This window comes from Carcharhinus amblyrhynchos, chromosome 11 (genome assembly GCF_965287045.1).
Source record: "Carcharhinus amblyrhynchos chromosome 11, sCarAmb.v2.hapA, whole genome shotgun sequence".
In the NCBI taxonomy this organism is placed as follows: domain Eukaryota; kingdom Metazoa; phylum Chordata; class Chondrichthyes; order Carcharhiniformes; family Carcharhinidae; genus Carcharhinus; species Carcharhinus amblyrhynchos.
In genome coordinates this window covers 3,639,825-3,666,727 of record NC_137334.1, presented here as the reverse complement: position 1 = coordinate 3,666,727, position 26,903 = coordinate 3,639,825, and the positions used below count along the sequence as shown (strand labels likewise).

Sequence of the window (26,903 nt, the reverse complement as noted above, 5' to 3'; positions counted from 1 at the left end):
ATATGTACTCTTTATTTAGAGAGAGAGAGGGAGAGAGAGAGAGAGAGAAAGGAATCTGTTGATTGTAGATTAATTGTAGTTAATTGTATGGAAGAGATGGACATTTACTCAGGATTCACCTGAGTCCCTATAATAGATACAGATTGAACTGGCATTTCTTAGGTCAGGAAGTGCATGATTGCTATTCTATCTCTGTAAAATAAAGTTTTTAGAAGTGTGTAGCAATTGGCTTCAGTTCTATCCTTCAAGTGGCTTTCTGGAAGATAACAAATCAGATATCATGAAAGTGTATTGCTGCAAAAAAGAGACGTTGAAGATTTTCATGTTGCGCTCATCAGGACAGTTGGCAAGAATACAAGTTTGAGGAACAATTCATATTGTATTAGAAGAGAATGCTGATTGGTTGGCAAGCGGCCTCCGATTGGTAGAGGAATTGTCATGGAGAATGCGCCAGTTTATGATGACTGACAGATAACTTCCAAGCATCAAGGAATCTAAAAGATTTGAGCAACAGGTGAAGCTAGCTGTTTAATGCTGCTATGAGGGTTATTTGACATGAGCAGGACACTGTCGTCACGCCAAAAAGATATGCTGCCTATCACACAAATGAGTAATGTGGTACATGAATTTCATTGCCAGTGTATTGTTAGGTATGCATCATTCAGCACATCCCTTCTGCTGTTCACAACGGGCAAGGTGTAGATCATATCCAACTAGCCTATGCTTGAAAAACATAAAAACAATACCGAATCTTAACTATGATTCCGTGATTGGACATTTGCTGAATAATTCTCACACGCTGACAGCCAATTCAAGATTGTCAGTCGGACTCACTGTGCTGCACATGTGTGTTCCTTGCAAGCTACATACATCAGCACATAGGGCCCTGTTCTTTGCAGACAGAAAGAACATGTACATACATTGTGCTTGTTTCAGCTACAGCTATTCGTTGATTCATTCCCCAGGGCAACGCCTTGACAAAATCAGGGTCAAGCTGTCTGGTTTAAATTTTACATAATGCTTGGCAGCTGTCAGTTATCAGCAACTGGTGCATTCTCCATGGCAACACCTCAATCAATCACAGTCCACATCCCAACCAAAACAGCATTCTCGTCTCAGACAATTTCCCCCCCCCCCCCCACACAGGTACCCTTGCAAAGTTTCCTGATGAGTCCAAGACTTCGACATGTGCCTTTCTTCAGCAGTACTCAGGTTCTGTATTACCAAATGACCAGCGTGGAAGTGCTGAAAATGCCAATATACTTTCAAACTGCTGAAGCTAATTTCCAACACAGACACCAATCTCCACAAACTTGATCAGTTACCAAGGGGTCCATCTGACCAAAACAAAAATCTAAGTCCAGAACAGGCAGGAAAATGGGAATTCCAGGCTGGCATTGCCTAAGGGGCAACCCCCTGGCCCCAACTTTCCAGGGGGGCCTCAAGAGCCTCCAGTTCTACTAGCGGAGGCCATCATAACTGGTCCACATTGCTAGGGACCAGCTGTGATTCACGCCGCAGAGAAACTTCTTCCAGTGAAGCCACAGAGGCAAGGGAGATCGGATGACAGCATCCCAGGCTCATTAAATCAGTGCAAAATATGTTTTAAACAATTTATTCCGCCTCATGTTAGAAATGGGCACAAAGCTGACTTCACCAGTGCTGGTAAGATGGCGAGAGGTGAGAAATCAGGTGCGAACCTGATTCCTCGTCTCTCACGTGACCTTACCGGTTCGCCCCCGCCCCACCCAGCAGCCACATGGTGCAACAGTAACATCTCCCCGCCCTCTGAAACAGTCAGATGCATCTAAACATTTTGATATGCTGTAGTGCTTCAGATAATCCCAGAGTCAACAAGTTCACCAAGTCCTAATCTAAATAAAAGTTCTGGGGAGCTGATGAATGGAAAATAAACAACGAATGACACTAACCACACAACTCAAAGAGCGTTGCTGATACAACTGAGCTATTGTAACCATCCCACAAGTTATTAGTTTCTGTTAGCAGCCCATCCCTTAAAATGCATCTATTTGCTCAGCTCCAATCATTACCTTCAATCGCACGTATTGTTGTGGCTACAAAACATTACTATTGTGTGTTAGGTAATGTGGTCAAGTATGTTTCCTTTAAGGTTACATGTTGAGACCAGAGCTAAGGATGCAAGGCACATAGATGAGTGGAATGCGCAAAAACAAAGCGTTAGAAGATTCAGGGACAGCTAAATGGGAAGCAGCCTCATTCAACATTGTGTAGCACAAACGCGGAATGAAAATGTGTTCTGGTGGTCAACTGTATGAAGGACAAATCAACGAAATCATTGGTTTAGAGATCACACTATTGTGTAAAAAGCGGATGTGCTGTGGCCAGCTATGACATGTACGATAACAATCTTCACAAATCAGGTTGACCGGAAAATATTTGTGACTTACGGTTGCCCTTATAATAGAGATGATGGAAATGTTTATTTATAATGACCACTGGAGAATAATTTTCAAAGCTCTTCAAAGAAACTAACAGAACTGAAAGAGATTCATTTGGTGTTTCTGGTTTGAAGGATAAACTTGAATTCTCATTATAACAGATAGTTGTGAACACACATTTATTTTTATTTCATTGGTTAATAAATACGGTAATGTATCCGGCTAGCTTAAATTCCATGTACTGTGATTTTTTTTTTAATCCATTCTAACTTAAAAATATTGCAAACAAACGTCACAGTGAATAGTTACCATCTGGAAAGATCGACTGAACTGCAAATCAGGATCAGTAATTATTTAAACAGGATTTTAGCACACACAATAACACTAACAATCACTACACTATCTGCTTTATTCTAAGGATGATGTCTGAAGTAGGCTCAGAGAATCTCTACAGTGCACAATGAGGCCATTCAGCCCATCAAGTCTGCACCAACGCTTCAACAGAGGATCCCATTCAAGCTCCATCCCCGTAACCCCACATATTTACCCCACTAATCCACACATCCTGGGACACCAAGGGCCAATTTAGCATGGCCAATCCACCAAACCTGCATATCTTTGGAGTCTGGGAGGAAACCAGAAGCACCCGGAAGAAACCCACACAGTCACTCGAGGCTGAAAATATATTACAAAACCAAAAATAAAATTTAGACCGTTAGTTTTGTTTCATTATCTCTTGCTGATTCTCTCTCTCTAATAATATTGATTTTAATGCCAAATCCAATCTAAACTCAACTCGCAGGAGGCAATTGTTCATCCAACAGTAAGAATACTCCAGTAGCAAGCAATAAAAAACAAACTTCACAGTAAAGTAAATCAAAGTAAAGGTTTAATAAAGGTAAACCCTCGCTAGTTGGCTTGCAGCAGTTCAAAATGACAGCAATTACTGATGAGTAATAAATACAAACCTCGTCATGATGCTCACATCTTGAACACTGACTTGGGCTGAAGGGCGTTAGAGGACTGGGAGGGAGGGGGGAACCTAGGTTCACCAGGGAAGATGTATCAACCTCCCCCACCCTGGGACACCTATCTCCATCATGGGCCACCCCCACAGACCCCCAAACATACCACCCCCCCGACCCCCGACCCCCACCAATCCACGTGTGATCGTCAACAACCCACAGACCGTCTGCCCAAATCACTGGCCTCTTGACTGGCAACCCTGAGCCCCAAACGGCAGCCCTGAACACTCTCCTCCTGCTTGGTGCTGCCCCTGTCAGACCCCGCTTGGTGTCCTGTAGCATTGCCAACCCCCTTTCCCCAACACCCCAACCCCTGGGGGGGGTGCCTCGAAGGCTAGTGGTCCCACCAGCAAGGTCATCATGTCAATTTTCCCATTGGTGGGGAGCATCTGTGATCCTCACTAGCAAGGTGGGAGAGTTAAGTGAGCACAAACGATTGCATTCCAGGCTCACTAATCAGATTTAAATAGGCTTATAAATAGTTAAATCAATCTCATGCAGTCAATATAACTGGCTGGGGAAGAGCACAATCAGCTGGACACCAGGCACGATTCCCATCTTTTATCTCCCGCTACACTACTCAACCAGCACAATGGAGCTGAAAAATTGCGCCCTATGTCTGCTCCCTCCCCTCCATAAATATTGGATTACAAATGGATGTGAATAATGCTTAGAAGAGATGCAATCAACCTTTATTCCAGTGACTCCAACATTTAGAGAAGAAATCTTAACCCTTAAAACACTGAAACCATTTAATTTATACGTCAGCATGAACAGAAAGAAACAAAACATGAACGCCCAACTTGCTGATTGATTTATGACTTCTGTTATGATAGAACTGATTTTATACAAAAAAAAAATTTACCCACAATGATCACATCCCCTTTCAGCCAAATCTATTTATATATAAAAAAAGGCAAAATGTCTGTCTGCTGGCAAACTCCTCCAAAGTCCTTGAGCTAATTCCAACCAATTCTGGTTGGATGATATCTTAGACCAAGGGGCATTTCGTAGGGGAGTTGACACCTGAACGCTCCTTCTGGAGTGGGGCTTTAGTCCCTTAGGAAAGGGTCCCGAGGCCCTGCCTATACTGCATCACTACCGACGTACAAACTCTCAGATGCCTTAATCAGCCTCAGCTGTGCAATTCAAGAAAGTACGTAATGAATCCTTGACTTCCTTTCGTATTTCACTTGTTTTTTTTTTCTTCCATGTAAATTGTATCCTGAACACACGTTGCAGGGGACTGCAACAGGCAGTGCCGGGGAAGATGAGGAGATTAGAACTAAGCAGAAAATTGACAGAAAATAACAGAACGCAAGAACACCAACACTGCAAAGATCAAGGCCCTTTAAGGAAGTTTCCGTCTATGATCCTCATCATAATTATGGAGTCAGATCCAGAATACGAACTTGACAATTATTCACAGGCATGCGAATATTATGGCACAACAAAAGTAGTAGAAAGGGCCATCTTCAATCTGTTGCGCAATGGTAGAGTACCCTCGCCACCCGATCCACTGGATATGCTTATAACGATGAGGTAAAAACGCCTCTTGAAAATCTAACAGGTGAGCAAGATCACCAAGGAACCTATCCGTTTTGACTCAGGGAAGAACCGACATGACCCAACTTAATGTTTGGGCAAATAGTGAAAATGCAGACAGGGATACTGAAGGTGTGGAGTGACACTGCAGACATTGCCTCTAGCACTGTTTGTTAACGCTCTGAATATTTCACGATCAGAGGAAATAGGTGTAGGACGTAGATTTTGATCTTGGAGGATTTTGAACGCGACACTGGAGGATGTAGTAGAAATCACACAGCTAAAATTGCAAAAGTAAATCTACAAAAACAGGGCAACCCGCCCTACTTCTGGTAAATAAAGAGATAAAAGTTAAGGTGAATCTAAACTAGGCAAACCAAGTAAAGCAAAATAAAGTGAATTTGTTGTGAAAATAAATTTGTCAAATTTGAGCATAATAGTGGAGAATTTATTGAGTAGATTGGGCCTGTACTCGTTAGAGTTTAGAAGGCTGAGGGGTGATCTTATAGAAATATATACGATAATGAAGGGGCTAGATAGGGTAGAGATAGAGAGATTCTTTCCACTTAGAAAGGAAACCAGATCTAGAGGGCACAGCCTCAAAATAAGATGGCGGGGGCAGGGGAAGTGGTGGTGTCAGTGTAGAACAGAGTTGAGGAGGAACTTCTTCTCTCAGACAGTAGTGAATCTCTGGAATTCTCTGCCCATTGAAGTGGTGGAGGCTACCTCTTTGAATGTTTAAGTTATGGGTAGATAGATTTCTAATCGATAAGGGAAATAAGGGTTATGGGGAGCAGGCGGGTAAGTGGAACTGATCCACTTCAGATCAGCCATGATCTTATTGAATGGCGGGGCAGGCTCGAAGGGCTAGATGGCCTACTCCTGCTCCTATTTCTTAAGTTTTTATGTTCTTATTATTTGATTGTGTGTTTCATATTTATGTGATTAAAATTATTAAAATCATTGTACGAAAGAAGGTAATTAAGTGCAGGGTTGAATGAAATCTGTTGGATATAGGAAATGCTTCAAGCACATTACTTCATGGAAACATTTTTTGAGATTTGATTTTCAGCTTTAATAATCATCTCATTCAGTTCATTTGCACATTCCCAAAACGCATTTTAATCTCATTTAAATCTTAATTTTTTTCTCTTTATTTGCTGAAGTAGGACGGGCAGTCCATGTTGTAGTTGATAATTCCAAAACATTCCAGACCCTCACCTCAAAACTGCATCTGCCGCATTATCCAGCCACAGTTCCCTCTTGTACTTTCACTCTAGCTTCATGTTCATTGATCCTTCCCAGATTCTTACTATTTCCTCCTTAACGAGAACTAATGCTTTTTGACTAAGATGAAGCATCAGTTCAAGCCCACGATGGGGCGAAATGCCTCATCCGGTCAGCTTCGATCTTGTTTGTCCCTTGAATTGAACTCAGTTGGAATCGGTTTCAATTGGAATTTGAATTGGATTCATTTGAAATTTGAATTTGGTTTTTTGAAGCAAGGCTCTGTAACGTTAAGGATGGAGTGAAAAAAGAAGGGTTAAATCTTGAGATTTTCTTGGTTGCTATGTTTTGGTTTTCAGGGACTCTTTTTTCCATTCCCATTAAACGCCTTTATTAGGTGATGCAGTCACACAGTAACATTATCTGCTGTACTGTGAAATGTTTTAACTTGGATGTTCTTTTGGTAATTTGATATAAATAAATCTCCCATCCTCAGTTTCCAACATGGCTACTTGGCACAAGGAAACCCATTGCCAATGAGTTGCACACCTGCAGCTCTTTGTTTAAAGCATTCTCTTGCATTCATTGGTTGTGTGGTTACAATTTAAAGTTTTTTTTCCCCCCCCCTAAATACTTCTGTTTAAAGTGAGGGCTGCCACGCATTTCAGGATACTGACTTCCAAAGGTCCGACAGTGTGATACCGAAGATATTTGGACTCGCACTGTAGCAGAATTCAAAGAATGAACCAACATCCTCAATAAGTCACCATTCCTGTCGTTAAACTTAAAGCCACAACACAGAAGGAAAACTTTACAGCGTTAAACACCACATTATCTGAAGTGAAAAAAAAGGAACAACAGGCATCAGCTAGCAACAAATGTTTTTCTCCCCACCCCCCCAAAACAGCTGCCATATATTTCTACACAAAAAGCTATCACGCTAAACATACCCGCGTTCTGGAGAGGCCAACGTGTTTTGATCATATATGCACAAAGCTGGAAGGTTTTAACCAGGCAATTAGTAGCGTTTTATTGCATTAAGACAAAGAGGATATATAAGAAGATTCCTCAGACCTATATTCGAGACCAGTCAGAAACTCCAAGGTACATTATGGAGTTAACCCAAACCCCAACTTTTTTTTTGATTTTGGCATTCGGGTGAGCATAAGGCATTTCTCTCCAGGGATGATTCAAGTGACTGACTAGGAAGCTCTTACCAAAATAAATTTTACTTAAGAACAGCTAGAATACAACAGAAATAATTAGCATAACATTTACCAATTAAAATATTTAAACATGACAAAGAATAATTCTTAACAGCTATCCATCTCTATTGTTCGAACTTAAACAGCACCCCACAGACATAAATCCCTTCTTCAAAACATTTATGCTCATGTGGATGCTAGATTTCCAGTCTTTTTATACTTCTGGACAAAGGAGGTTGCTGTATGAGAGACAAAAAGTCACCTGTCTTTTGACTCTCGTACAACCACCTCCAGAGAAAGATCCATCCCAGACAGCCGAATCACAGAGAAAAATACTTATTTTCTGACAGATTCCTGTCTCTGATTTCAGAGAGAGAAGGCAACAGAGAGAAAACTACCTCTCTCTAAAGATCCCAAGCAGCAGATTATCACTGATTTCTCGGCGAAAGCCTAGCTCCACCCAGTCACCTGAATTTTTCTGTCAACAAACCTAATCAAGCCCCACTCAGTAAAAGCCCAGGGGAACACTAAAACAACAGAATAGCAGCCAACATTCCAGCAATCAGGAGCAATTATGCTGCTGTAGTAATAATACAGGCCTGCCGAATACAGACTACAATGGTTAGAGCAGACTATTGAAACAGATCTTGCACAAAAAACATTTCATTGAGGTACGGCATCACACATATCAAGTATAATTTGTTGACGGCACTTGTCAACCTATTATTGCAAAACAGGTCAGCAAAAAGATCATTATGCTGCACAACGTGACCCAAAAATAAAGTGGCTAAAGATAATTTTGAAAAGTTAAAAGGGGATGTCGCTGAATCAATATAATTTAACATTAGCTTTTAAAAGAGGCAAAAATCTAGAGATTTATTGCTGGTCAGGAGTAGAGAGGGAACACAAAAGGTACCCCATTGCCCAGCCCTCCCACTCATGCATGGCCACTCACATTCCCACTGCTCCCTCCAATCATAGTTCTCCCCTGCACTTGCTGCTGATGACTCACAAGTGAGGTATAATTGAGCCTATCAGCAGCAAGCGTAGGAAAGAAATAGCCTATGATTGGAGGAGCAGCTCTCCCAGATACTGGAAATCTGAAATTAAACAGAAAATGCTGAAACATTCAGAAGGTCAGGTAGTATCTGCGAAGCCAGGAACAAAATTAATGCATCAGTTCATTAACTTTGTCATAACTTAGATGCTGGAGATTAATAATGGTCACTTTAAAGATGTAAGTGCCTTGGAAACAATTCAGAGATCTACCAGACTAATGCCTGGAACGGGTGGACTGCCTTGTGAGAAAAGATTGACTTGTATCCACTGGAGCTTAAGTAAGGAGAGTAAGAGATGACTTGTTAAAACATGTAAAATCCTGAGGGGTTCTTGACAGCGTGGATGTGGAGAGGATAACGAGACAAACAGCAAGCTTAAACATAGTCATTGTGATAAAGCAACAACCTGAATGTCAAACAGCATATGACTAATTTTTCACATCTGTTGAATCGCAGCAATTTTTTTGCAATTGCTCAAACAATTTGAATTTATATAGCACCTTTAATACTGTAATAGATGTCCCAAAGCACTCCAAAGGAACATTTTTAAACAAAGATGGGGCACAAAGCCAGATTGGGAAACATTAAGGAAAATGATTAATAGCTAGGCCATAGAGGTAGAACATTTTAAAAAGAGTGTCTCAAAAGGAGAACAGAGAGATAGAAGCAGAGAAAGACTTTAGTAGGAAATTCTAGAGTTACGATCTCTGCAGGCGACGGTACAACAGCCAGTGCTGGAGAAAATAAGATTAAAGGTACTCAAAAAGTCAAAATTGGATCAATTGCCGAGTGTCTTAAAGCCAGACGACATTACAGAGCTAGGGAGGAACCAGGCCAACAAGGGACTTGGGGACACAAAAAAAAGGACAAGAATATCAAAACTGAGGTGTTGCTCAACTGCAAGCTAAATGTAAGTCAATGAGCACAGGGATGATAGGAATTGCTGCGAGTTAGAACATAGACAGCAGAGATTTGGGTGAGGTTATACTTACGTAGGGTGGAAAATGGGAGGCTGACCAGCATTATCAATTAGGGAGGTGTCAAAGGTAAGAATGAGGATTGAAGAAGATGTGCTGAGGCAGACGTGGAACTGAGCATTGTTCCAAGGGTGGAAAAGGTGCTCCTACTGATGGTGTAGGTATACGGTCAGAAGATTATCAGGGTCAAGTACAACACCAAGGTTGCAAGCAGCCCAGCTCAGGCTGAGACAGTTGCCAGGAAGGAGGATGGAGTCAGTGGCTGGGGAACTGAGTTTGTGGTAATTCTCTGTAAGGTTCAAATAGTACTACACGTTTATTCATGCAGAAGAGAAATGTGCTTAAACCGCCCACTTAAAAGCACCAAAAATCGCTTAAAAACATTGCCCTGGGCCTTCCATCGAGGGGAAACGACAGATCCTGCTATTATGGAGTCAAACAGCAGTGGCCAGTCTGTGTTGTTAAAAACTCAAAATTGAAAGTTGGGTGTAAAATTTACTTTGTTCCTCCACTAGCCAGGTTACAACAATAGCACACCAAGACTCTAGGCATTCTGATCCATGTAAACCAATGAATTAACAGTCCCCAACTTGAATACAGCAGCCTGAAAATTTTTTGGTGTCTTTAGTGGGCAACAGAATTTTTAAACAAAAGATAAGCCTTAATTAACTTATGAACAAACTCTCTGGCATTGAACATGTAATTTTTAGGCGTGGTGTCTTATATTTCCAGAATTTAATTGTTGGGTAATCTAATGAAAATAAAACCTAGATTTCTTTCCATCTTTCTCCCCCCTCACTCACTGTACATGATTTTACGATGAATTAAATATTCTGATACATAATTCCTGATTTATACTGTGTCTCGGTGAAAATGTTTCAATCTGGTTGAGTGCCATGCTGTCGCTTGCTTTCTTCACACATGCCATAGATGAAAATGATTTCTAGAAGCCAAAAGCTGCTGTTCATTGCCCACAAAAAGTCTGTGGGCAGCTGCAAGCATGATGAACGGTAAACTTCCTTCCTCCACTGCTGACCGCAAAACCTGAACAACTATTAAATAGATACAGCACTCCATTTATTGAATTTCATATTGTCTACACAATAGGTTTTGTCAGTTGCAATTTGCTTTCACACTTTATCATTAACTTTTGAAAATCACATAACATTGCACGGCTTTTGCCCCTCTTGAGTTTAATCCCACGAATAGCTTATAAGAACATAAGAAATAGGAGCAGGAGTAGGCCATCTGGCCCTTCGAGCCTGCCCCGCCATTCAATAAGATCATGGCTGATCTGTCGTGGCTCAGTTCCACATTCCCGCCCTCTCCCCATAACCCTTAATCCCCTCGCTTATCAAAAACCCATCAACCCGCGTCTTAAAAATATTTAGCGAGGCAGCCTCCACCACTTCAGAGATTCACCACCCTTTGAGTGAAGAAGGTCCTCCTCAACTCCGTTCTAAACTGCCCCCCCTTTATCTTGAGGCCGTGCCCCCTAGTCCTACTGTCCTTTCTGAGCGGGAAGAGTCTCTCCACCTCTATCCTATCCATCCCATTCATCATCTTATACGTCTCAATGAGATCTCCCCTCATTCTTCTAAACGAGTACAAGCCTAGTTTATTCAGCCTCTCCTCATAGCTCAACCCCCTCAACTCCGGCATCAGCCTAGTAAACCTCCTCTGCACTCCCTCCAAGGCCAAGAAGCTCAGGCTATTAGATGAATTTCCACCAGTCCAGGTTGAAGTTAAAAAGAGTAATCATTATCTCCAAAATTTCCCTAAAATAAGTATTTTTTAAAAAATCTACAATGTATATGAGATAATATTGACGCATACCACATGTATCCAGAACATCCTCTCGGAGAGAAAATAAATCTGGTCAGTCGAGACTTATTAATTGGAAATTTCTGTGATTTATATTTGCATGCACACAGAGAAGGCCAAAACAACTGCAGGCTCCATCCATGCTGGCTTTCTAATTCTGTGCATTTTTAAGCAGGACTTATATAAAATTTACAGGGCATTACTCTCCTTCCAAAAAGTTAGTTGCACTTTTCCATTATCTGTTTCACAGTCACGTATCTCCGACTTCTCCCTCGCTTGGCTTAATATAATTTCTCCCCAAAGCCTGTCTACCACCTTGCCTGGATGAGTGCAGCTCCAACAACACTTATGAAACTTGACATTATCCGAGACAAAACAGCATGCTTGATTGGCACCATAGCCACGAAACATCCACTCCATCCACTGCCAACACTCAGTAGCAGTGTCTATTATCTACAAGATGCACAGCAGAAATTCACCAAAGATCCTGAGACAGCACCTAGAATCATAGAAACCCTACAGTGCAGGAAGAAGCCATCTGGCCCCATCAAGTCTGCGCCGATCACAATCCCACCCAGGCCCTACCCCCATATCCCTACATATTTACCCACTAATCCCTCTAACCTACGCATCTCAGGACACCAAGGGGCAATTTTAGCACGGTCAATCAACCTAACCCGCACATCTTTGGACTGGGTGGGAGGAAACTGGAGCACTCGGAAGAAACCCACGCAGACATGAGGGGAATGTGCAAACTTCACACAGACAGTGACCCAAGCCAGGGATCGAACCCAGGTTCCTGCAGCTGTGAAGCAGCAGTGCTAACCACTGTGCTACCGTGCCACCCAACCATCTTCCAAACCCACGACCACTCACATCCAGAAGGACAAGGGCAGCAAATGGGAATTCCACCACTTGTGAGTTCCCCTCGAAGCCAATGACCATTCTGACTTTGAAATACATTGCTTTTCCTTTGCAGGCGCTGTGTCAAAATCCTGGAATTCCCTCCTTAACAGAATTGTGAGTCAACCCATAGAACATGGACTGCAGTGTTTCAAGAAGGCCACCTTCTCAAGGACAACAAGGGATGGGCAAGAAATGCTGGCCAGCCAGCAACACCTATGTTTGAATGCACAAGGAATAGGAGCAGCAATAGATCACATGGTTGCTATAGCCTGCTCCACCATTCAATACGATCGTATCACAACTCTACTTTTCCTCTGCAGCCCATATCCCGTAAAAGCCTGACAGAGCAAATATCTGTCAATCTCAGCCTTAAACATATTCAACTATTGGGCAATAACCCTCTGGGGTAGACAATTCAAAAGGTTCACAATCCTGGGGTGAAGACTTTTTTTATCTCAGGGTAAGGAGTTAATCATTTTGGACTGAGATTGTGCTCCCATGCTCTAGATTCTTAAGTCATGGAGAACAACCTCTCAGGCCAAGCCCTTCAAAACCTTGGAACTTCCAATCAGATTACCTCTTCCTTCTGAACTCCAAAGAACACAGACTCAATTTACTTTACCTCTCATCATAGAACACCCACAGAAATTTAGTGAACGTTTGCCTTCAATGCAAGTACAGCCTTCCTTAGATAAAGGCCAAAACTGCCAAGAGGACTCCAAGTGTGGTCTCACCAAAGCATTGTATGCCTGCAATAAGATTTCTTTATTCTTGTTCTCCAATCTCTTGCAATAATGCAACATGCAACTTGTTTTCCTAATTGCTTGCTGTACCTACCTGCCAATGTTTTAAGTGTTCCTTGTCCAAATATACCCATGTCTCTTAGTAGCCACATTTAGGAGTTTCATAATTTTTAACTCTCTTGTACAGTTATTCATGGGATGTTGGCAATGCTGTTCAAGCCAGCATTTATTATCCATCCCTAATTGCCCTTGGTAACGAATCAACATTTTGTACTGCTGCAGTCCATGTGGTGTAGGTACATCTATGTTGCTGTTATGTAGGGAGCTCCAGGATTTTTATCAGTGAAGGAACGGTGATACAATTCCAACTCAGGATAGTGTATGGCCTAGAGGGAAACTTGCAGGTTGGTGCCCCATACACTTATCCTAAACGTTAGAGGTTACAGGTTGAGAAGCTGCTGTTGAAAGAGCCTCAGTGAATTGCTGCAGTACATCTTACAGATACACTGCTGCCACTGTATCTTAGTAGTAGAAGGGCAAATGTTTAATGCGACAGGAAGAGGTGCCAATCAAGCAGGCTGCTTGATCTGGGATGGTATAGGATTTCCGAATATTGCTAAATTTGCATTTGTTCAAGCAAGTGGGGAGTATTCTATCACATTCGTGACATGTTCCATGTAGATGACCAAGAAGCTTTGGGAAGTCAGGTGGTGAATTGCCTGCTGTAGAATTCCTCACCTCTGCTCATGGCCTTTTATCTACATGGCTAGCCCAATTTCATTTCTCAATAGTAGCCACCACCCACCTCCTCTCTCCCCTCCTCCTCCTCCTTCTCCCCCCACCACAGGACGTTGATAGAAAGGGATTCAATGATGTTAGTGCCTCTGAAATCAAGGGGAGATAGTTACATTCTCTCAAGTTGGGTGGAAATGGTCATTATCTAGCAGTTGTGTGGTGCAAATGTCACTAAGTCCCAGCCTTGCTGCATATGGACTTGGGCTGATTCAGTATCTGAGGAATTTTGAATGACTCTGGACAATCATCAGCAAACATCCCCATTCCTGACCTTACGATAGAGAAAAAGGTCATTGATGAAGCAACCGAAGATGGTTGGGCTTTAGATACTGCTTTGAGGAACTTTTGCAGTGATGTCCTGGCACTGAGATGATTAGCCTCCAACAACCAAAATCATTTGTCTTTGTGCCGGATATGACTCCAACCACAGGACAGCTTTCCTCCTGACTTCAGTTTTTTTTTGAGTCTCAGCTGAGAATCCAGCGAAGCTACAATCTGTGGGATTATGACTGAGCGCCTCTAAGTCAGAATCCCCTCTAAAAGTAACGATCAGTCTCAACCAGTCAAATGTTGCCTTGATGTCAAGGGCACTTACTCAGACTGCGACGTGGAGTTCATTTCTTTTGTCCACGTTTGAACCAAGGCTATAAATGAGCAGAAGCAGAGTGGCCCAGGTGGAAACTGAGTGTCTGTGAGCAGGCTGTTGTTGAACAAGCACTGTTTGATAGCACTGTCAATGACCCCTTTCTTCACTTTGTTGATGACAGAGAATAGACTGATGGCCGGGTTGGATATGTCCTGCTTTTTGTGTACAGGACATACCTAGTTTAAGTTTATTTATTTGTCACAAGTAAGGCTTACATTAACACTGCAATTAAGTTACTGGGAAATTCCTGTAGTCGCCACAGTCTGGTGCCTATTTGGGTCAATGCACCTAACCAGCACATCTTTCAGAAACCAGAGCACCCGGAGGAAACCCACGCAGACATGGGGAGAACATACAAACTCCACGTAGACAGTGACCCAAGCCAGGAATCAAACCCAGGTCCCTGGCACTGCGAGGCAGTAGTGCTACCACTGTGCTGCCCTCCCGGACATTTTCCACATTATCAGGGAGATGCCAGTCTTGTAGTTATATTGGAACAGTTTGGGTATAGGCGCAGCTAGTTCGGGGGTACACGTCGTTAGTATTACTGTAAGAATATTGTCAGGGTCCATAGCTTTTGCAGTATCCAATACCTTCAACTGCTTTTTTTTGATATCATGTGGAGTGAATCGAATTGGCTGAAAATAGGCATCTCTGCTGCTGGACACTCAGGAGAAGGACAAAATGGAAGGTAGTTGTGGCTGCTGGACGCTCGTCATCTCAGCCCCAGGGCATCACGGCAATGACCTCATCCCAAACATTTACACCTCCTCAGAAACAACCTCCCCTCCAACACAGGGTCGAAGATGTGTATTGCTCACTGATGATTGCACAGTTTCATTTCCATTCGCAGCTTGTCCAATAATGAACAGTCTGGGCCTGCGCAAATTTGAGAATATCCAAGGCTGGGCTAATAAGTAACATTTGCAACTCTCAAATACTCAGCCAGGATCATCCCCAACAAGAGAGAACCAAACTCTTCAACGGCACTATCACAATCATATTCCCCACACCCTGAACATCAGGATCACCACTGACCAGAAATAATTGTATCAGCCACAAATGCTGTGCTTACAAGACCAGGGCAGACACCAACAGGTGATCCACATCCTGATTCCTCAGTGCCTTTCCAGCTTCAGCAAGATACAAGTCAGGAGTGCAATGGAATACTTCCCACTTACTTGCATAGGTGCAACTCCAAAAATACACAAATAACTCCACATTTTCAAAGACGAAGCAGCCCACTTGCTTGGAATCTCTTTTATCGCTGTGATTATTAAATTCTCCATTGGCACAGTACAGCAAGAGAGCATAGTAGCCGAGAAGAACTCTTAATCCCTATCAGCTGAGAGGCCACCTTAGACAAGGAATCTGCCTTGACTGATGAGAACCATGGCAACTGTTAGGACTAATTAACTATGACTAATGCTACACTTAATGAAGGGGAACCACTTCAATATTATCAGTGTGCGTGTTTTAAGGAGGTGGATAATCCCCATCTGTAATTCAGGAGATGGCATCAATTTTGAGATGGCTATTAGTGCCAACCAATTTGCCTCAATTACATCCCACATAGCTTGTATTTTTCTACAGATGAATCCTCTGAAAACTTAATTTAAAGATAAAATTTATTTATTAGTCACAAGTAAGGCTTTCATTAACATTGCAATGAAGTTACTGTGAAAGTTCCCTCGTTGCCACATTCCCGCGCCTGTTCGGGTCAATGCACCCAATGTAACCCAAAATGCCCTTTAGGCCAATTCAGTAAAAATCTCAGCCCAACACAGCAGGTGTATCTACAGTAAATAGTCTGCAGCAAAACAAGGTGGCTGTACCACCACCTTCTTGATGGCAATTAGGGATGGACAACAAATGCTGGCTTTAAAGAAAGTCTGCTTAAAAATAAAATCAACTTGGGAAGTTTAAACTTTGGGGGGGCGACACAGTGGTTAGCACCGCTGCCTCGTAGTGACAGGGATCCAGGTGTTTGTCTGTATGGAGTCTGCACAATATCCCCGTACTTGCATGGATTTCCTCCAGGTGCTCCGGTTTCCTCCCACTGTCCAAATGTGTGGATTAGGTTTGGCCATGATAAATTGCCCCTTAATGTCAGGGGGATTAGGAGGGTCAGGGATAGGACAGGACCTGGGTGGGATTTTTGTTAGTGCAGGCTCGATGGGCCAAATGGCCTCCTTCTGCACTGTAATTCTATGGTAAGATGCACTTTGCACACAATCCTGAACTTGTTTATTCCAGAAACTCTGGCAGAGAATTATAAAATCAATAGTCTTTTTTCTTTATAAATAAAGTTCTTTGAACTGCAACAAAAGATATGATTTAATGTGCAGTGTTATAACCGTCTGCTCACGTAACTCTGCATGTTATTTTAATCAAATTTCATTCGGTTCTTTAATTTAAAGGGACGAAAAGTCTGGAAACTTTTTATTGGTGATTCTGCTCTCAAATCAAACCTGTAGAAAATCCCTCATTGCATATTCTAGTTTTTCATCCAATCACAACACTATGCCAATTTATCAATAAATTTTCTTGTTTGCATGCATTGGAAATTTGGTTTTAAAAGAAAGAGTCCAAGAGGGAATGAGTAAAAAACTCGGGAGCCATACAGGTCATTAGTTGCCAGCAACATGTATGGAGTTTAGGTGTGACTGTTGAAGACTAGCTCAGACTCTAACTGATTTCAGCAACACCAAACTAAGGGTATCTACCAGCGCTCCCAGTGTTGTCAGCGCTGCTCCAACTCCCAGTCCACGACACAGCTGCAGACCACGAGTTTGGAGAACGAAAAGCCGAGTGGAAAATGATTCATACTGCTGCTGCCAAATGGAAAAATTAAATAACTAAGAATAATGTGCTGCCAGCAGTTTTAATTGCCAAATTATCCCATATTTTTGAAACACCCTAATGAACATTTTGAAAACATTAGTTTTGAAAGGCAGGCTTTAACAAATGCATTAATGGCAATACGCTAATGAAAATGAGGACACTGAACAGGCAACAGCACCGACAAAACTTTCCTCTTGCGTAGCAAGGCAATGAAGATTGTTTTGAGAAAGTTTTTACATCAGCAAACACGTTTTTTAAAAAGACAAATTACACCTTCTCAAGACTTTAACAAGACAGATCCGAGCCTAAGTATGAGATCAAGTGAACATCTGCTGTCAACTGAATTGTGTCAAATTGTTTAAACAGTATATACTGACAAACCTTTCATGGTTTAATTACATTACGTTGGTTGTAAGCTCTGTTAGTACATTGAGTAACTCACCTTTACTTGAGGAAAAAGTTGTATTTCAACTTGCCTGTTGTGCCAAAGTATTATTAAAAAGGAAAGTTTGTCTGTGCTAAGCAGTTGTCAGCTCAATGGGTGCATGGAGAACACCAAACTTCATCAAATGGTACTTACATGACTCCAAAAATTCAACAGCTCATTCTGCTGAGAAACAAAAATGAAAGGTTCATTTTCAGAAACAACTTCAATCTGGATTGGCAATGAGAAATCACAACTGGACGTATCCAATTGGTTTTCTTGATTGCTCTTTTGTTAACTGGCACCACTATCCTATTACAATATTCTCTACTGTACAGTGTGGTAATTTTTGGAGAGGTTGTTCAGCCAGTGGCCCATTACATTCAAACTCAACACAATGATTGTCTCAGCATCACCACTGACTATAAGATCCAGGTCTTTGTTTTCTCCAAATAGAAAAGTTCCGAGACATATTTTAACTTTTATTTAATAATCACCGTTTAAAACTTCTAAGTTACAGAAGCATGTTTCCACGATGAAGGATTCAACTAATGCAATCTTGGGCTTCAAACTAGCCTGATCAGTTGCTACAGAATGGGATGTCCGAATACCATATACATTGATAGATAACTCCAGGTCATATTTTGTCTTTTTTCTTAAACCTTTCATGAAATAGGAATTTACGCTCAACAAAAGGATAGGCAATTCATTCTAATTTAGTAGCATTGCATCTAACACCACAATGGTGTAATGTGGTGCAGACCACAATCTTACCTAGGGTAATCCTGGGTAGGGTTGTGATCAGTACAGACTTGATAGCCGAATGGCCTCTTCTGTACTGTAGGGATTCTATGAAAAAGACTGAAGACAACTGTGAATGCCACCTGCAACATTAGAAATTGACCCTTTGGAACTTCTGCTGTAAAATCAAGTGATTTCACAATACAGCCAACTGGTGCTAAACTGAACCCAGAATATTCACAGCGCGCCAGGTTACACATTATTGTCACAAACCTTCCATTTGGCCATCTTATTGTAGATATCCACAGCATCTTTAAAAACACATTACGACTCAAAATCGTACAACAGCTTGAGATTTAGCAGTTCAGTCTCACAGTAGTTATTACCACAGTAATGAGAATCAGTTTGAGCATCTAGATAAGACAGTTACAAATGTTCCAAATTTTAATTTTATTTATCCAAGTCTGTAAAAGGTAATCGCACTGTTTTACTTTTGCAGTACAAGATAATCTTTTTGATCAAATTAACTGTGTTTACTTCTGCTTCAGAATAAAACAGGAAAGGATTGTTGGACCTTTGCCAGGTCTGTCAGTTACAATCCAATATATTGACCCAAGGAACTCTTAAAGAAATAGAAGTATGGGGCAATCCCATAGCTTTAATCATTCATCAGAGTGCAAAGCTGTTCCATTAGCCTGGAAGGATTGAGCTCCACATTTTAAAATGCATTAGTAGATGAGGGTTCCCAGGAGACATTGCTTTGTTGGACGTTTAGAGAGCATTTGATAACATACCTCAAGGGTACCCCAGTGTACCTCAAAGTGTTGTTAAATCAAGGATGATTGCGGTAGACTGAAATTTAGGTAAATGCCAGCTGCAGAAACTGTTGTGAATGAATGTGGATCTGCTTGGAAACTGGTTGCGAGAGAGATTGGTATTTGTAATCCAATCTTCATTAATGACATAGATATAGGTATTGGAAGTAAAGGATCTGCAAGTCTACAAGCAGTAGGAAGTTACGTGTAAACATTAGGACTGCAGAGGATGCTAACATACTACAAGCAGATCCTGATATTTTGAGGGAAATGAATGTTTTTAAATTATGGTTAAACTTCGAAAAATACCACACAGGATCTAAAATGGCAGCACACACCATTCATCTTGTCTTGTTGTTGTTGACTCATTGCAAAGCAATTGACTTACATGGTCCCATTCCCTTACCTTTTCCCCTGTACTGCTGTGATTTTTTTCCCTTCAGATAATAGTCCAATTCACTTTTGAAATCAATGATTGAATCTGCCTCCACTACTGTGAGAGTCATCGAGGTTTACAGCATGAAAACAGGCCCTTGGCCCAACTTGTCCATGCCGCCCTTTTTTTTAAACCCCTAAGCTAATCCCAATTGTCCACATTTGGCCCATATCCCTCTATACTCATCGTACCCATGTAACTACCTAAATGCTTTTTAAAAGACAAAATTGTACCCGTCTCTACTACTACCTCTGGCAGCTTGTTCCAAACACTCAACACCCTCTGTGTGAAAAAATTGCCCCTCACACACTTTTGTATCTCTCCCCTCTCACCTTAAATTTGTGCTCTCTGGTTGTAGACTCCCCTATCTTTGGGAAAAGATATTGACTATCTAGCTGATCTACGCACTCATTATTTTATAGACCTCTATAAAATCACATCTCAGCCTTCTATGCTCCAGAGAAAAATGTCCTGGTCTATCCAGCCTCTCCTTATAACTCAATCCATCAAGTCCCAGTAGCATCCTAGTAAACATTTTCTGCACTCTTTCTAGTTTAATAATAGCCTTTCTATAATAGGGTGACCAGAACTGCACACAGTATTCCAAGTGCGCCCTTTCCAATGTCTTGTACAACTTCAATAAGATGTCCCAACTCCTGTATTCAGTGTTCTGACCAATGAAACCAAGCATGCTGAATGCCTTCTTCACCATCTGTGACTCCACTTTCAAGGAACTATGAACACGTACCCCTAGATCTCTTTGTTCTGTAACTCTCCCCAACGCCCTGAGTCCTGCCCTGGTTCAATCTACCAAAATACATCGCTTTGCATTTATCTAAAATAAATCCATCTGCCATTCATCAGCCCACTGGCTCTATTGACCAAGATCCTGTGGCAGCCAGAGATAACTTTCTTCACTGTCCACGATGCCACCAATCTTGGTGTCATCTGCAAACTTGCTAACCATGGCTCAGATATGCTCATCCAAATCATTAATATAAAATGACAAATAACAGTGGACCCAGCACTGATCCCTCAGGCACACAACTGGTCACAGGCCTCTTGAGCAGTGCATTCTAGCTCCTAACCAATCATTACTTCAAAAAAAGCTTTTCCTTGTATCTCCGTTACTTCTGGTGCCAATCACCTGAAAATCAGTGTCCTCCAGTTCTTGATCCTCCCAGTAATGGGATCAATGTCTCCCCATCTTTTCTGTCCATAGCCCCCATGATTTTGAATAGCTCTATCAAATAACCTTCTCTTATCCAATAGAATAACCCCATCACCACAGCCTGGTTTTATTCCTCAGAGATTGAGAAGAGACACAGGCTCCTACATTTCTTCCTTACCTGACCAAGGATGGTTGACACATAAATGTATTTCATGGGAATATTTTAAAAAATGACACTCAATTGGCAGCCAAAACCCTGCACAAACTAAAAGCATCAAGTCAAATCCAGACTAAAACTAACCCAAGCTTGCACAAATCGATGAGGCACAGGAGATATGCCAAGGGCCAAACGGGTGTACTGCCTGACCAGCTGTACCTCAATTATTCTAAAGTTGAAATAAAAATAGAAAAATCTGTAAATACTCTGCAGTTCAGAAAGCACATGCAGAGAGAAAAACAATCAACTCCAAGTCACAGACAGATGCTCCCAGACTTACCGAGCATTTCTTGCATTTTCTGTTTATATTTCAGATTTCCAGCATCTGCAGTATTCTGCTTTTTAAATTCAAATCTTGCTGAGGACAACAAGGGGCATACACGTGGTGGGTCGTGCGAGGGCTGCTCTTGGATGTTGCTTTGAGAGTTGCCTAGTGCTTCACGTTGCTAGTGTACGCTTAAACTGGACCAACTGACGGGCAACACGACAGCTCAGTGACTATCACTGTCTGCTGTACAGTTACAGGGACCCGGGTCGGATCTCCGGCTTGGATCAATCTCTGTGGGAGTTTGCACATTCTCCCCGTGCTTGCATGGGTTTTCTCCGGGTGCTCCGGTTTCCTCCCACAACTCAAAAACGTGCTTTTTAGGTTGATTGGTGTCAATAAATTGTCCCTGAATTGGATCTCCCTTAATCTGGCGTACATATAATTCCCTAAATTTGCACCCCCTTTATTGTGGGGTTCCACTAGAGGTAGACAAAAATCGTCGACGATTGACGAAAGATTTGAATAAGGCACTCACTGAGTGTTAAAATGGGCGGTGCGGGCTTGTAAGGCCAAAGGGCCTGTTTCCTGTGCTGTTCTTTGTTCAACAAAATTCCAAATTAACACTCAGTTTCCATTCTCTTTAAAATTTCTGTGGCCCCCATCTCCACAAATTTTAAAAAAATCTCATGCTATTTATTTTTATTCATCACAGTGCTATCTTTTGCATCTTTATCCAAACCACTTTTTCCATGTTTCGGTTTCTTCCCTTTGTCTCCTTTTGTTCTTTGTTTTGCTTCATTATTGATCAATTCAGGGTCTAAATTATAAAACACTTCAGATCATCTTGTGTTGCGTTTGATAGTTTTCTTAATTCACGGTGAAATTTGGTTTAAGCTCCCCAAGATATTTTAGAACCTCGATCTTGCACTTCTTTCCAGGAAGAAAAGACGTGAAGTGTGAAGTTGTTTACCCCTTAAATAGCTGCCAATCATATCGGGACAAAATTAGGGTCTATCCATTGAAGAACAGGTGACTTCATGGTGTGATATCTTAATTGCTGCTGAACAACATCTCTGGTACTTTTACAAGTGTGAAGTCTTGTTCTGTCAAATGTTAAAATTTCTTAAAATATTTTTTACACATTTCTTCATCTCTCCCACATCTTTATTTTACAATCTATACCAGATTTTACAAGAATTAACTATTCTAACCAACACTTCTTGGATTAAGAAACATAAGAAATAGGAGCCGGAGTAGACCATCTAGCCCTTCGAGCCTGCCCCGCCATTCAATAAGATCATGGCTGATCTGATAGTGGATCAGTTCCACTTTCCCGCTTTCTCCCCATAACCCTTAATTCTCTTGTCTGTCAAAAACCAATCTACCTGTGACTTAAATATATTTAGCGAGGTGGCCTCCACCACTTCAACGGGCAGAGAATTCCAGAGATTCACCACCCTTTGAGTGAAGAAGTTCCTCCTCAACTCTGATCTAAACTGCACCCCCCCCCCACCTTATCTTGAGGCTGTGCCCTCTAGTCCTGCTATCCTTTCTAAGCGGGAAGAATCTCTCTACCTCTACCCTATCCATGCCTTTCATTATCTTATATGTCTCTATAAGATCCCCCCTCATCCTTCTAAACTCCAACGAGTACAGACCCAGTCTATTTAGTCTCTCTTCATAGGCCAACCCCCTCATCTCCGGTATCAGCCTAGTGAACCTCCTCTGCACTCCCTCCAAGGCCAAAATATCCTTGCGCAAGTGCGGCGACCAAAACTGCACACAGTAAGTAAGATTCTTCAATGCAACTGAGATTCAGATTTGCTTGTCCCAATCACACTGGCTTCAGATCGCTTATAGAATTATCAAATCCCTGCAATACTGAAGGAGATCATTCGGCCCATCGTGTCTGCACTGACTACAATCCCACCCAGGCCTTATCCTCGTAACTCCACATATTTACCCTACTAATTCCCCTGATACTTAGGGCAATTTAGCATTATGGAGCGTTTGAGTTTTATAAAGCACTTCACGCTGCATTAGACTCCCAATGATTAAAGTTGCTGCTGAGAAGCACCCAAAAATATTTGTTAGCAGTTGCAAGTCTGATGAATTGTGAGCACCGTACATTCCCCACCTTGTAAAATCCTGGTCAATGCTGGTTTACTTGTCAGCCCAAGGTCCTGAACTCAAACCCCATCCTAGCATGCTGTGAAAATACAATTTGCGAATGGGAGCACAAAAGCTGTTGTGGATTCTAAAAATAAATGGTCACCAATATTGTACGGGGAAGGAAACCTATTCACAAAACCTGACATGGCCAATATGCAGCTCAGTCCCTCTTCGCTTCTTAAATCTGAAGAAAATTATGAAGGTATGAGGGGCAAGTTGGTTATGTTGATTTGGGAAAATACACCAAATGTTTGATAATAGGCAGTGGCAAGTTCAAGAAAGACAACACTGTCTATAACAGATATACATCCCTCCAAGGCACAAACACCCAAAGGAAGAGGTTAATCAACTGCGGTTAACAAAATAAGTTAAAGATTGCAATAGGGGAAAGGAAGTGGCTTGTATGGATACCAGAAAAGGTGCTAAACCTGAAGACTGGGAGCAATTTAGAAGCCAGTTAAGGAGGACCAAGGAAGTGATTGTAAAAACAAGAAGTGAGTACGTGTGCAGACTAGCAAGGAACACCCTGCACAATATTGATGTTCTTACTTACCAGTTCATTAAGATTCACTCCACTGATCTTTGGGATGAAATGGCTTCCTTATGAGGAAAGGTTAGGCAGTTTGGACCTGTATTCATTACAGTTTAGAAGAATGAGTCGTAATCCTTTTGAAATATAAAGGATAATGATGAGAGGACTTGACAGGGTTGCTGCACAGAGGATGTGGGAAAGACTAAAAATTCCCCCCATGTGGGAAAGACTAAAAATTCGGAGACACAGTTTAAAAATAAGTGGTCTCACACTTAAAGCTGAGAATGAAGAGAACTTTGTTTTCTCTGAGAGCTGTTAGTCTGTGGAATTGTCTTACCCAAAAACAGTGGAGGCAGGGTCATCGAATATTTTTAAAGCTGATTTAGATTCTTAACTGACCAGGGGTGAAGGGGGTGGACAAGAAAGTAGAGTTGAAGCCATCATCTTTACAAACAGTGGAACAGGCTCGAGGAGCTGAATGGTTTACTTCTCCTCCTAATTCCAATATTCATGTGTAATTGCAACTTGTTTTTTTTCCCTCCCCTTAGCTTTAGCCAAATAGATCTTATCCCCAACTGCTCTGGGGCATCTTTTTCCTCCAATGAAACATTCTTGAGTCTTTACTGCCATCCCTCCCCTTTTTCTCCCTTTCCCATCTTGCATCCAGAAATATTTAACATCCAGTATTTCAAGTCACAGGTCTCCTTTATAGCCACGGTATCCTACCTCAACATGACTATCTGTACCTGTAACTCACCAATCTCAAATGTCACACTCACCACATTCACAAAAATGCATAGTAATCTCAATTCAAACTTTTATAACTTTTCCCCTTACTCTGCACCCAACTAATAGCCTAGAATATAAAATAGTAACATATGGCTCTCCCAATTTTTTGTGCACTTTGGTATTCTTTTCTAATATTCCTTCCTGATTCCCACTCACCTAACTTACTTTAAATCCTCCCAGTAGCACAAGCTAATCACCCTGCAAGGAAACTGGCACAGATTGGTTTAGATGCGAACTCTCCAACCTTTTGCCCCAGTACGGGTCCCAAAGCCCTCATTCATGCACCACCTTTCCAGCCACACATTGCTTTGCCTTCCTATTTCTGTACTCATGCAGTGTACTGAGTGTATTCTGGAGATTATCATTTTTCAGGCCCTTGCTAATTTCCTACCTAGCTTCCTAAATTCTGACTGCTCTTTATGTCACTGTCACTGATGTGGACAAGACTATTGACTGTTCACCCCAGCCCACCCTTAAGATGTTCTGCAGCTGTTCCATGGCATCATCCTCGATTCATTCAGCTGCAGAAATGCCTGTCTGTTCTATCAAATCTTCCACTACTCTTACTGCCCTCCTACTATTGCCAAACATTGCTAAAATAAAATAAACAGAAATAATCACGGATTACGCACTTTCCTTCTGTTGAATGTCAAAACATTCAGGAAAACTGAATGTTTTGCTTAACGCTTAAATTTAAAAATATTTAATTTCTCAGCTGCTTAGGCCAACTGGTTAACTTTGGAGAAAGATAAACACTGCAGCTATACTCACCGATCGGCTCAACCTTTAGTGGTGATGTTCCAGTTCCCGGCCTCCATCCCACTCTCCCCAACCTAGCACGCCCAGGTCTCAATTCTCTCCTCAGGATTCAAAAGGTGAAAGATGGACTGTAAGGACATTTTCAAGATCGTGCACTGGAGATCACAGCGCAAGGACTTATTTCTTCAGGGCAGAACTGGAGAAGGATGACAACCTGTGATGCCAACTGAGGATACCAGGTAGATCATCACGGGAAAGGAATGTTGTGACCACTGGCAGTGATTGAGGGAAATTGATGAATATTATCTGCATACCTAATCCACTTTCACGTAGAATATTTCCCCCTCATGCCCCAATCTCTTCTGACTTAGAAACTGAAAGATGCTGCAAGTTCACACTTCTTACTTCCTCCCCTCCTGTCCATACAGCCCAATGTCCCTTTCAGAAAGCCAAAAACGAACCTTCCCAATCAAAAGAGGAAGGGGAAGAGGGGATGACGAACATGAAGAGATACTGTCTGTTATAAAGTTTTTATAAATATATAAAAAGGAAGAGGCTGACTAGGGTGAACGTTGGACCCTTAGAGGATGAAAGGGGGGACTTAGTGGTGGGGATGGGGAAATGGCTGAGGCCTCGAATAACTTTTTTGTTTTGGTCTTCACGGAGGAGGACGTGAATAATTTGCTGGGTGTTAGCGATGGAAAGATGGTAGGAGTGGAGGGCCTGAATGACATTATTGTTACTAGAGAGGCAGTGCTCGACAGACTGGAGGGACTGATTGTGGACAAGTCCCCAGGACCGGATGGAATACATCCAAGGGTTCTGAAATAGCGGAGGTGATAGTGGATGCCTCGATGATTATCTTCCAAACCTCACTGGATTCTGGGGAAGTGCTGGAAGATTGGAAAACGGCTAACGTTACGCCATTGTTTAAGAAGGGTAGCAGGCAAAAGGCAGGGAATTATAGGCCGGTTAGTTTAACGTCTGTTGTAGGTAAAATGCTTGAATCCGTGATCAAGGAGAAAATAGCGAGGCATCTTGAGGAGAATTGTTTGGTAGAGCAGACGCAGCACAGTTTCGTTAAGGGGAAGTCGTGTCTGACGAATTTACTGGAGTTCTATGAGGATGTGTCTAGGGCGGTGGATAGAGGAAAGCCGGTGGATGTGGTGTTTCTTGATTTTCAGAAGGCATTTGATAAGGTGCCGCACAAGAGGTTATTGCAGAAGGTCAGGGGACATGGAGTTGGGGGTAGGGTGTTAGTGTGGATAGAGGATTGGCTGTCAAATAGGAGGCAGAGAGTGGGGGTCAATGGGTGCTATTCAGATTGGCGGTTGGTGACTAGTGGAGTGCCCCAGGGACCAGTG

General features: G+C 42.0%; 1 protein-coding gene across 4 annotated transcripts in view; it reads right to left on the bottom strand.

Annotated features, from left to right (window-relative positions):
• Nucleotides 1–26,903, bottom strand: part of LOC145349855 (diacylglycerol kinase beta-like) — a 534,763-nt gene that overhangs the window by 469,522 nt on the left and 38,338 nt on the right. Inside the window, exon 1 of one of the 4 annotated variants that reach the window (XM_080198450.1) lies at nucleotides 3,029–3,097. The exons of the other annotated variants lie outside the window; for them this stretch is intronic. The gene's annotated coding sequence lies outside the window, so the exon portion shown is untranslated. Of the gene's footprint in view, nucleotides 1–3,028; nucleotides 3,098–26,903 lie in introns of those variants that run through there. 4 annotated transcript variants of the gene reach the window in all.